Here is an 11,313-nt window from a genome sequence, read left to right as displayed (position 1 = left end):
TGCCAACACATTGAGAAAAACTGTACTAACTTCATTTTCTTTTATGGAGAACTGATTGAAAAAAAAAAACACTGAACCACAAACATTTCAGGTTCATCTTTTGTGTGGTGGTGAGAGAGGCTAATCTCAGAAATGTCATTTCCACTTCAAATTCCACTTGAAATCRTTTAGCTCATGCACAAAAGGCTTAAACCAAAAGCCCTGATATCTTAAAGTTTTATCAGAGAATTGATCGTTTTAAAAGGGATTCAAAGTGCAAACACAGAAGACAACCATGCATGCATGTCTTTAGTACATTACTGTGCTTTGATTTGCCCTTGTATTCCTCCCTGCTCTCTTGAATTCTAAGTGGGGCATGATTTGCTCTTAAATCACCGTGACAAGTTGACTGACAGGCTTTAAAGTAAATGAAGGCTTGCAGGTTTGAATTTAGAGGCTGGGGGGGTGGGGGGTGAAATAAGGCAAAGTCTTTACAGGATTGCAGGAGGTTTTTTATTTTTATTATGTATTTATGAAAAGACTCATCTTGCAGGCAGCTGTCAGCTAATACCATGACGAATATAAGTGTTATAATTCCTCCCYGGTTGTAAATGCACACAGTAAAACAGAATTAACGGGGCTGGTGACCTCAATAAAAGTCATTTTTCAACATTCTGAGGATTATTGCATTCACAGACAGTCTGTGTTGAGGTGAAACAACAATCTGTCCAGCTATGAGCTTCACATAAAAGGTTGATCATTTTCAAATTGAAAGTAGAAATCTCTGCTTTTGTTTTTATGGTGAAACAGATTCTCACATGATATTTTACCCCGTAAGGCCCAGGCGTAGAAAAGACAAAGGAAGGAAGTTAAACCTCAACTAAAAGGCAAATAAAAGGTTACAGTAGGTGGATGCACCTGTAGAGTCTGCTGATGGTCTGTACAACACACACTCCACTGTGAAGACCAAAGTCCCWAACATCAGGTCAAACAAACAGAGCTGTTAAAGAATCTACCTACTGTCAGCACAGTGAAGAACATCAGCCTCGAAGGCTTCATGGCTGCTCTGAGTTCCCCTGAAGAACCAACACACACTCCTCCGACTCACACAGAAACGCCCACTCTCATCTCCCCCTTTAGTCCTGCTGACCTTTTTCCTTTTCCTGTTTTTGCTCTTCCCGTTTCCATGTGAAAACACACACTGAAAACGGCAGATGACAACAGAGGGTGGGCCTGAAATTGAAATAAATAAATAAATAAAAAAATGATCCTCCTAGTCAGAGCAGGCGAGCAGGCAGGAGCTGACCCGGATCCCCTCCTACTGCTGAGCTCTGATTGGCTGGGAACATTAAACCAGCAGGGGATGACGGATTGCATCATAGGCCAGCAATTTGGGCTGGCAGGGGGGAGTGGAAGAGGAGCCTGAAACAGTGTTAAACCCAGGTGAACACATAACTTGCTGCTTCATAACAAATTTATTTTTGTTATCACTTCTGGGATTTTGAAGGACGTTTGCTCCAAATTATTTCCAGTTTTGTTTCCAATGCATCTCTTTATCAAAAGATACATCTTTACTTAAGCAATAAGAGACACAAAAACACACAAGTCAAAGCCTGCTCAACTAGTTATATAATTGAGCTTGTTGCCTTTTAATGAAACTTGAAATGTGAGTTTGCAACCTCAGACAATTAAACTGTGGAGCAGCACTGACAGCAGCACAAAAAGAGGCTCATCGCTGTGAAATAAAGTCAAACATCTTGCTGCAGTCAACCTTTCAAGCACCATAATCAYATGATGTGGTCAGAATACGATGTGAAGCAAAAAAAGAAAAATCCTATTAATCTAAAATTACTCTGAGAAGATTGTCTCCTCCTCCCCCAGCTCTGCTCCATGTGTCCTTCCACACTTTGCCCCAAAAAAGCTGAAATACACCTATAGCAAGACGCTAGCTGCTAATGGCTTCTTTCTCAAGGGCAGGGCCGGCTCRTGGTGTAGGCAGTGTAGGCAAGTGCCAAGGGTGCCGTCCAGCTAGGGGCGCCACAAATGGATGACGAAAAATAATATTTTATAACTTTTTTCAGACTCTGTAGAACAATCACTAGTTACTCAAGTTTATGAAGGTAACTTGTTCAGTATCAACTGCTTTGTTACTACATGAGGTTTTATGATGCAGTGGATATTTCATGATAAAAGTATTATATTATGCGACTAACTACTGGCGCTCAGTGTGTAAATAGAAACAAATAATAATATAATTTTCAGTTATGATCAGTTTTGTGTTTATGTTTTAGAAAATTTATTTGGCAGTGAGATTTATTATTATTATTATTTTTAAAATCATTATCACTTATTTCACGAGACAAATCCCAGTGGGAGKCCTTGGCCTGAAGGCAACATATAGTGCATGTTTTTGGTCTGTGGGGGAAACAAAAGTACAAGAAAAAAAACACACAAGCACAAGCAGACCACAAAAACCCAATGGCTCTAAAAGATCGTCTTGCTGTGACGCATCAGTGCTAACCACTGAGTCGCTGTGCTGCCATTTAGAAAATTGCACAAGGGATGTCTCCTGAAATCTTACCCAGGGCAAAAAATTGTCTAAATCTGGCCCTGCCCAAGGGATGCAGTAAACATAACATTTCCTTTTGTTTTCACAAGAAGAAGATATTACACAGAATTCTGAAAGTGATAATTACAAAGTTTTACCACTATGGTCAGTCCCCAACAATGAACAGAGAAACTAGTTAGGGCAGGGGTCTGCAACCTGCGGCTCTGGGGCCACATGTGGCTCTTTGTTCCCTTTACAGAGGCTCTTTGAAAATGTGACCAAACATAGAGTATTTTTTCTCTTTTATTGTTTGTTTTGTTTGCTATACTCAACAAAAATCAATTTGTAYGCAAATATGGGATCAATACTACTAATACAAAAAGTAAAGCATGTTAGCTCATGCTAGCCTGATGTTTACTTAAATAATCCAACTTCTTTCTATGATCTTTCTCTCAAATCAATCAGGATTACCTTTGAAGAATTTGAAGACTACATAATAAGAATTATGAAAAACAATTCCTGAATAGTTCAGGTTTACTAGTTTTTATGAAATTCGGTATAAACTATATACAGTATTTTTTCTTCTTTACATGAATATGGTCTTTTCACTTGTGAAAAATAATAATAAATAATAAAATTCACAATATATTTTTTAGTTTTATGTCTCCTCCACTGGCCGTAAAGGTTCCTGGAAAGGCCTCGAAAAGGCCCATGGACCACCAGTTGATAATCACAGTTGTAGCTGGCTCTGTACACATTTTATTAGTGAGTCAAGTAGCAGAAATGGCTCTTTTGATCATAAAGGTTACAGACCCCTGAGCTAGGGAAATATGGCAGGTGTGTTCACCCCCCACACCACCACCACCACCCTGGCATTGTTCCCTGATCCACTGCCCCACATCTCCCCCTGCAGCTGAGCAACAACCACACACCATCACACCTTAGCTGCAACAGAACAAGTGTTTAWAAGCAGGGATGTTTGCCAAAGATGTGCTACTATGAGAGGACTGTGCTCCACATTTTGGCTTTTCCTCTGTGGAGTGCTGTAAAACATGGATTTTTATCTTAAAAAAAACTGAAAAATGTAATATTGTTTTAGACAAAAAAAATTGACTTTAAGTAACTTTGTATTTTGCAAGTTTTCAATAATTAAAACCTTACAAGGAATAAAGAAAAGGGAAAAAAACGTAGGGGGGGGGCTGTTGCACATGCAGGCTTGCAGCTAATACTGTGCCTTCCTCTGAAAAAGTACTATGGGATTCCTCCATTTAAAAAAATCCTCATTTCACTTCTTGTGTGTTCTTGTTCTTGATCAAATCTAACTTGCTCTTTTTTGAGAAGCACATTCGAGAAATGTAAAGGAGAATAAAACTCAGAAAAAACCAAGAAAAAGTCACGCTGAGAAAAAAAAGCATGAATATAATAGAATATTTCCCAAAACACACACTTCTCTCTGATGCTTTCAAACTTGAATTTGTCCCCATAAAGGGAACACATCCAGCTCAGAGGCAGCTCACATGTAACCCTCATTAGCATGCTCAGCCAACTTCCATTCTCCTACACGGTCCAGTCTTAAGCCTCCACATACATATAATTCTATATTTAGAGCTATCAGTTCTCATCCCCTTCACACCACAGGCAGGCACGTGATCTGAACAGCACACGCTTCGAGAAAAAAAAAAACACTGGATCCTCTCATAACCAGCAAAGACAKCAGAGAATGGACTCTGTTAAATACTTCAGGAGACCTGCTTGTTGTGTCTTAAATCTTTTATCCAAGTATTGACTAGCTTTCACATTCTATCATTTATTATAGCAGTATAAAAGCAGTGGTATTCACTCTGATGTCATCACAGTGTTAAACCATGCTCTGATGGTTACGTCGCTCGATTTAATTAGCATGAGCTCCCACAGCAGCCTGGTCAGAAAGAACCAGCATGCCTGAGCTGTGATCAAGATGAAAAATAAGAACCTGCAGGTCTTCACKCGTCTGAAACGAACCGTACAAACATTGTTTGCTTCTGTAACCGCTGCCGTCCTTCAAACAGGACGATGTGATGAAGAAAACCTCGTTATGAACTTGAAATGAGACAAGAGAGCAACGAAACTGTGCCGAGTGTTTAGAAAAATACACATGGCTGACTCATAGCGATTAAACTCTCTTCACATCTCAGAAATTATYATGCAGACACAGTGTCTGAAAAAACTACTTCAGCCTCTTGAAATGAACCAAACAGAACCAAAATAAATGGCTTTCTGCTCATATTTCTGAACACTGAACAGCTTCTCTTGACATTTCATTAGTCTTGAAGCTTAGCTCAAACATCTGAATAAAATCTGAACTAAAGGTTACATTAAACTGTAAAACACAGCTATTTAGATATAAGAAAAATTCAAAATGAACACATTAAATAGATTTTATTACTACATATTTGTTCCTCCTAACTTGACTCTACCTCCCGTTCCCAGCGCCCAGAATTATTTCAGTGAAATAGGAGCATGTGCCATGGGGTAGAGGAGCTGATCCTGAAATAATTTGTTTCTTTAAATAACTGAGGGAGTAAAAGCCGTGAGCTAAACTCTGCTAACACAAACACAGTTCTATCTGAATAAAAGTCAGAGCAAAATTGTTTCATATAAGTAGAAGTATTTCTGACTTTTTATTTTTTTCCTGCACTTTTGGGGAAGTTTAGATGTCTGACATAATAAGAATGATTCCAGAAATAAAAAGTCAGCGATTATGGCTTATGTAAGAACCAAATGCACACAGAAAAAAAAGAAAGCACACTAAATGCAAGCTAAAAACAAAGGCGCCATGGGCTTTTTGCTCACGTCCTTCAGTCCAGAGAAAAAGATCAACATCAAATACAGAGAACAAAGTCAATAAATGTTTTTGAATTCTTAAACAAAAAGTCACTAAATTATATACAGTATGTAGATGCAAATAAGATATTCCATAACTTATGAGAAACAGATATTCTTTAATTTGTTTGTTACACTGATCAATAACAACGCTTATAATTATTTATTTTCACTCATGATTGACAGGAGAGCAGAAACAGTTATTTGAATCTGTCAGGCTTAAACATGTCCATCAAGCTAAATTAAAACCTGATGATTGTATTTGAACGTAAACACAATGTTCAATTCTCATGAAACTCTCAGAATGTAATCACTGAGCTTACATCTATCACTGATTCATTTTCAATTAAAAATGAGTGTAACTTTGCCAGTTTTACAGATACTGAGCTAAATATTGTTGTGGTAATAACCGAGTCATTTATAATGTAAGTGTTAATAGATCATGCAAGACAAAATCCCATGAGATGGTGCACATTTTTAAACTTTAACCAAAATGGCTGAAAACGAGTCATTTCACAACATAAGATGATCTTAGTTTAAAACTCTGGCAAAAAAGCTGACAGATGATACCTAAAGGAGACATATCGTGCTTTAAAATCATTATTTTCTACATTTAAATCATTGGACTCTATATAAAAGTGGAACTGCAATGTTTTGGTCTAAACTCCTTTTATTGTAATGCCACAAGCCCCTCTTTTACCACCTTTTCTGAGGTGTGTCTCAGATCAACTCATTTTGAGGCTGTCTCTTTAAATCCAAACAAGGTGATTCATGCCCCACCCCTGTCCATCTTCCAGAGCAGTCCATTCTAGTTTGACAGAGGGGGTTTACGACTATATAGTGGTGCAGAAACATTGCACATTAATTAAACAATGTCAACAAGAGAAGACTTGTTCATCCAGSCTTAAATGTTGGATCCAGAGTCTGACCCAGAGCCAGAGGAGAATGAAGATGACCAAATTGTAGTTGGTAAATCCAGACCTTATTTTAAAGTTCCRTCGCAAATTCTGTGATAGTTCAGAAAACGTAAAAGAGAACAGAAATATGACCAAATATCTACGCAGCACCAACTTTTCTGCACTTTTAGAGAAGTACACAGCAAAATGTTTTTAATGGTTAAAAAGGATTTTACATGACATGCCCCCTTATAAAGGGCCCGATTGTCCTAAAGGTTGTTAACACTCATTTGTGATGCTAAGCGTCAACACCTGCCTCTGTCGCCACATCGCTGCTTGGATGACAACAAGGCAGTCAAACGGAGCGATGCCCGTCGTGCTGCAGCGCACGTCTTTGTTGTGTATCATTTTTCTGGCAACCGCAATGTTGTGCCTCCTCTTTCCTGTCATCACGCAGCGGGGCTGACTGACATGAGCACAGCTAAAATTATCAGTGTGTCACATCTGAGACGAGCCGCGCAACAATGTGTCACACAAACCGCCTGTATCAACATGTTGACTAATGGCCCTCACTCACATGAATGAACACACAGCGCCTCGTGCCCACCTTGACACAAGAAGGATGGGCACTGGAAAAAAAAACATCAGACAAAACCTGTGGTTGCACTTGTAACAAAGAAGTCTTATTTGTGTATTTTAATATGACCTGCTTTAAGCAGCTTTTATTTATGTTAGATCATCAAATCTTCAATAACTACAGTCTGTAAGAGGGTTTCTTAGTATTTAATAAGACTCACAACATAAACTGCATTCTGATCACCTCAACCTGGATAAGGTAACATAATATCCAAACACACCAACACACACATACAACATGCACAGATACATCAGCCGAGGCTGTAAAGCCTCGCAGCTGTAATTATCTTGTATTAAGACTTACTTTAAAGAGAGCCTCTTCTTTAGCTGTCACAAAGTTAAAAGTCAGATTTAATTAGTTTAATTTGCACTTGTTTGATCGCGCGTCAAAAGTTTWAAAATAATCCTCTCCTCTGATGAGGGGCACACTCGTTGAACCCCCCACACACACGTTAGCTTGGACACGAACATGTTTGATCCAGCGGAATAGGAGAGTAATGCTCAGACTGACTAATTAACTGACCAATAAAGACAGGAAACAGCTCACCTTTACCTTTGCTTCCAGGTGTTTCTACTGCTCCTGTGCAGTCGTCAGTGCACAGTGTGTTGGAAATGAATCTTGGCTATTACCACACCAAATTTTAGCTCAATATTTGTTAAGCTGATAGTGTTGTAGCCATTATGTGTGTGGTTTTAATGTTGATTAGCGGTGATTGCCATATTAAACTGCATCTAATGATTTATAAGATATTTACTAACAGACAAAGTCTAACATCTATACCAAAACATCTCTTGCTTAGGGCCTTCAAATGTCTTGTTCCGACCCTGTGTAGGGATCACCTCGAGTGAAGAAACAGGAGTTACTGCCTCAAAGCAGGTCTCGGAAAAGCCTGGCCRAAGGCAGGAACACTGAATTTTATTTTAGGCCATGACAGGTCATTTCAACCTGTGATGGAGGACTTCAGTTCTCTTAATCAGATATTAGACAGAAACAATCTTTTCTGTTCGTGATTCATTAGAGACATACGTCTCTTCAGTGTTTTTAACTCCYGCAGGGAGAACTTTTATTTTGAAGGACGACCGGAACTGTCAGCTGGAATCTCTCTAGCCGGGGCTGAAACWGACGAAAAATCACCTGAAAAACRTCTTTTCGCCAAGGACCAGCGGGTACAAGCTTCCTGGATGGTCGTGGCGAGACAGTTCATWCCAGGTTTGCCTTAAGAACACATCCYCAGGTAAAACTGACGTGTTCGTGGTGACGTGTCAAGTTGAAGTCCGAGCGCAGRGAGGACGTGCTGATCCGGTTGTCACTTACACCTTACCAGAATAAAAGCAGAAACACTAATCCTTAATTTTCATCCCCTTTTCTTAYCTTTCCTTTGCCAACCCTAAGTGAAAGTGCTAGTAAATTGTTTAGTTATTACATCAGAGCTGACGTTTTACTGTTCTATATAAGTAATCTGAGTTAATGTGAAAGAAAAGTCGGACGCGGGGTTTTTTTTAATCTCATTTTAACTTGGACGCTTGTTATAGGAAATCCACAATCAGGTGTAACTTATGATTTGTTCAATTTGTGTAAATAAATGATTGCATAATCTTTTATGAATCAAYTTGAACTCGTCTGACGTTCCCTTATTGTGTCACTCTTCACTTTGTACAGACAAATATTAAAGTAATGAGAAAAACCTTGGTAAAAATTTTCTCTCATAACTTTGTTATGAGAAGATGTAGGGAGACTTATTTTACATAGGTCACATTTCTTCTACACCTGCCTATACCAGTGTTTTAAACTAAAATCTCATATRATCAGTTAGTACTCAGTGAATGGGTTTGGGATTACTATATCTACTATCACATTCAATTTGAGCTCCTTCTATGTTAAATTAATTCAGTTATTGCAAGGTTGTATTGGTCTATATACTGTAAATAGCCGTGGTGGCCAGTTTTATTTGTGTTGACTACAAAAGATGTACACACCCAACTATTGATTAATTTMATCAAAGAAGAGAGAGTTTCATCAAAGAGATTGCATTGTTTCTTGCCTTACATGTTTGAGAGTAGTAAATTGATACTTGTAAAATTTCCTATTTTGTCACAAATTCCAGCCTGCATCAAGCCAGCAATCCAGTGGTAACGCTAAGGTTTTGCAGTTTATAAGAAACGTGAGCAAAATCAGCAAGAAATTAATAAAACTTTGGCATTCTAGTAATCAAAAAGAAAAAAATAAGTAGGTCCTCTGGATGGGTTCTTCTTTAGTGAAACGTTTCATCTCTCCTCCAAGAGACTTCTTCAGTCTGAGGAGTTTCAGGTGAACTCATCCTTATAAGCACTGCCTCCACATGGACAAACAGGTTAGTCATATGCAAAAGGGGACCATCAGTCAAACAATTGATAGATAGTGCCTTGAATAACTCTATTGTTCATAAAGGGTCATGTGCTCCGTCACCTGACTATTGTTGGGGCCCTGATTCACACCTATTTCTCACAGGGGGCTGAGTCATRCTTGCAATATTGTAGGAGGGGGGCAACAGAGACCTCCACTCCTGTTTAATTATGGATRATTTTTCTTCACAAAGATGTCTTCCTTTACTCCTCTCTCAAACCATTGTTCCTCTCTATCAAGGATGAGAACATCTTCATCCCTGAAAGAGTGACCGATGGCCTGTAGATGCGTGCAAACTGCAGAGTCCTAGCCTGACGATGTAGCTCGTCTGTGCTGGACCATTCCTTTGAACAGAGGACATGTGCATCACCCTAACAATAGAGTTCATCAATGCACTAGCAATCTATTGTTTGGCTGATGGTCCTCTTCTGCATGTGAACAACCTGTTTGTCCATGGAGGCAGWRCTTAWAAGGCTGAGTTCACCTGAAACTCCTCAGACTGAAGGAGGAGGAGAGATGAAACGTTTTATTAAAGAAGAACCCGTCCAGAGAACCTGCTTATTTTTACTTTTTCAATTTTTCTACCTGGATYACTGAGATGCATCAGGGCATTATTCCAGTAACGTTCAGTTTGTGGCATTAATTGAATTACTTCTAGATACAAAGTATTTTATTAAACTTTTAGTATAAAACATGATGCATCAAATTACAAGTGATCACATCTGGATGTCTGCACATAATCAAACCAAGACTGATAACTTAATCTYATCCCTCCACATCATAATTACAGTCAGGCCCCACATACATGCAGGTATTTACATTTACTGCAAAGTACAACCCATCAAAGCTGCCAAATGGCCTGCAGTGGTTTTCTGCACACATACATAACAAGGATATGTGCACCTAGCAGAGATACACAAAAAGACTGATGGGGCAGATTGAAGGCGTGGGGAAAATGAATTTCTTTCACCTTTTATCARAGAAAAAGATGGCAGGGTGTGGGTTATGCAAAGAGGCGAGGTCTGAAAGAAAGATTGACTTACAGCAAGCCCTTACGAGATGAAACGAGAGGAAGTTTCAGCGCTTTCTCCTCCAGAAGTGCCCACATCTGTCCACAGAACCTGACATTGCCAAAGCCAAAAACCCCCACACAGAGAACCCAGAGAGACAGACAGGAGCAAGGCGTGCGTAAAGGATGAGTGGTGGGGAGGGTTTGGGATCTGGCTTTATTGCATGAACGTGAGTGCTCGCAGGAGGGAAAAGCAACTAAGATGGGAAGAGGGATGCAGAGAGTTGATGCAAGCTGAATGGCTGCCCTGAAAAGGGGAGGGTACCAGCTCATCCAATGACGTGAGAGATGAGCCAAGCGAAGAGGAGATGGCAACAAAGAGACAGATTTCATTTTTTAATAAATATTTTTTAATTCTTGCCCTCGCTCTCTCAGCTCACCTATTATTTTCTCTCATTTTTTTGTTTGCAGATTTAGAGAAAACGACAAAAAAAATTGGTCAAACAAAAAGTAAGAGATGATTATATGAGGACTGTCTGTCACCTGGTGCCATAAATCTGTTTCTCTCTCTCACACACACACACACGGTGTGTGACACACCAGGGAGGCTGATTCTGGGAACAGGAGAGATAAATCACCAAATCCTGCTGGGAACTTTAAGAACCGATTGCTCTGAAGAGTGACACACATGGAGGCCAGTTTAAAGGGTGATGCAGAGGCAGATGAATCACAGAACAGAACAGACTGGAGGTTAAAGAAAAGTCAAAAATTATACGTGGGTTATTTTAAAGCCTTAAAATGCAGTTTTAAGAATACAACCTGTAATAGTCGAATCATTTAGCAGTGAGGTTAAAATTATACCTGTGTGCATGAACACTGTCCTGTGTGTGTGTGTATGTGTGTGTGTGTGTGTGCGTGCGTGCGTGCGTGCGTGCGTGTGTGTGTGTGTGTGTGTGTGTGTACTTGTTTCTGCTACAGAGTGAGGATCATCCTATATTTT

General features: G+C 39.4%; 1 protein-coding gene across 6 annotated transcripts in view; it reads right to left on the bottom strand.

Moving 5' to 3' along the window:
- The window catches only part of trim3b (tripartite motif containing 3b), a 31,274-nt gene that overhangs the window by 15,754 nt on the left and 4,207 nt on the right, over positions 1-11,313 (bottom strand). Inside the window, exon 1 of one of the 6 annotated variants that reach the window (XM_014003272.1) lies at positions 10,348-10,507. The exons of 2 other annotated variants lie outside the window; for them this stretch is intronic. The gene's annotated coding sequence lies outside the window, so the exon portion shown is untranslated. 3 more of the 6 variants (XM_014003274.1, XM_014003273.1, XM_014003271.1) reach the window with 3 other exon arrangements.

This window comes from Austrofundulus limnaeus, unplaced genomic scaffold (assembly GCF_001266775.1).
Source record: "Austrofundulus limnaeus strain Quisiro unplaced genomic scaffold, Austrofundulus_limnaeus-1.0 Scaffold17, whole genome shotgun sequence".
Classification (NCBI taxonomy): domain Eukaryota; kingdom Metazoa; phylum Chordata; class Actinopteri; order Cyprinodontiformes; family Rivulidae; genus Austrofundulus; species Austrofundulus limnaeus.
This window is presented reverse-complemented; position numbering and strand designations above follow the sequence as displayed.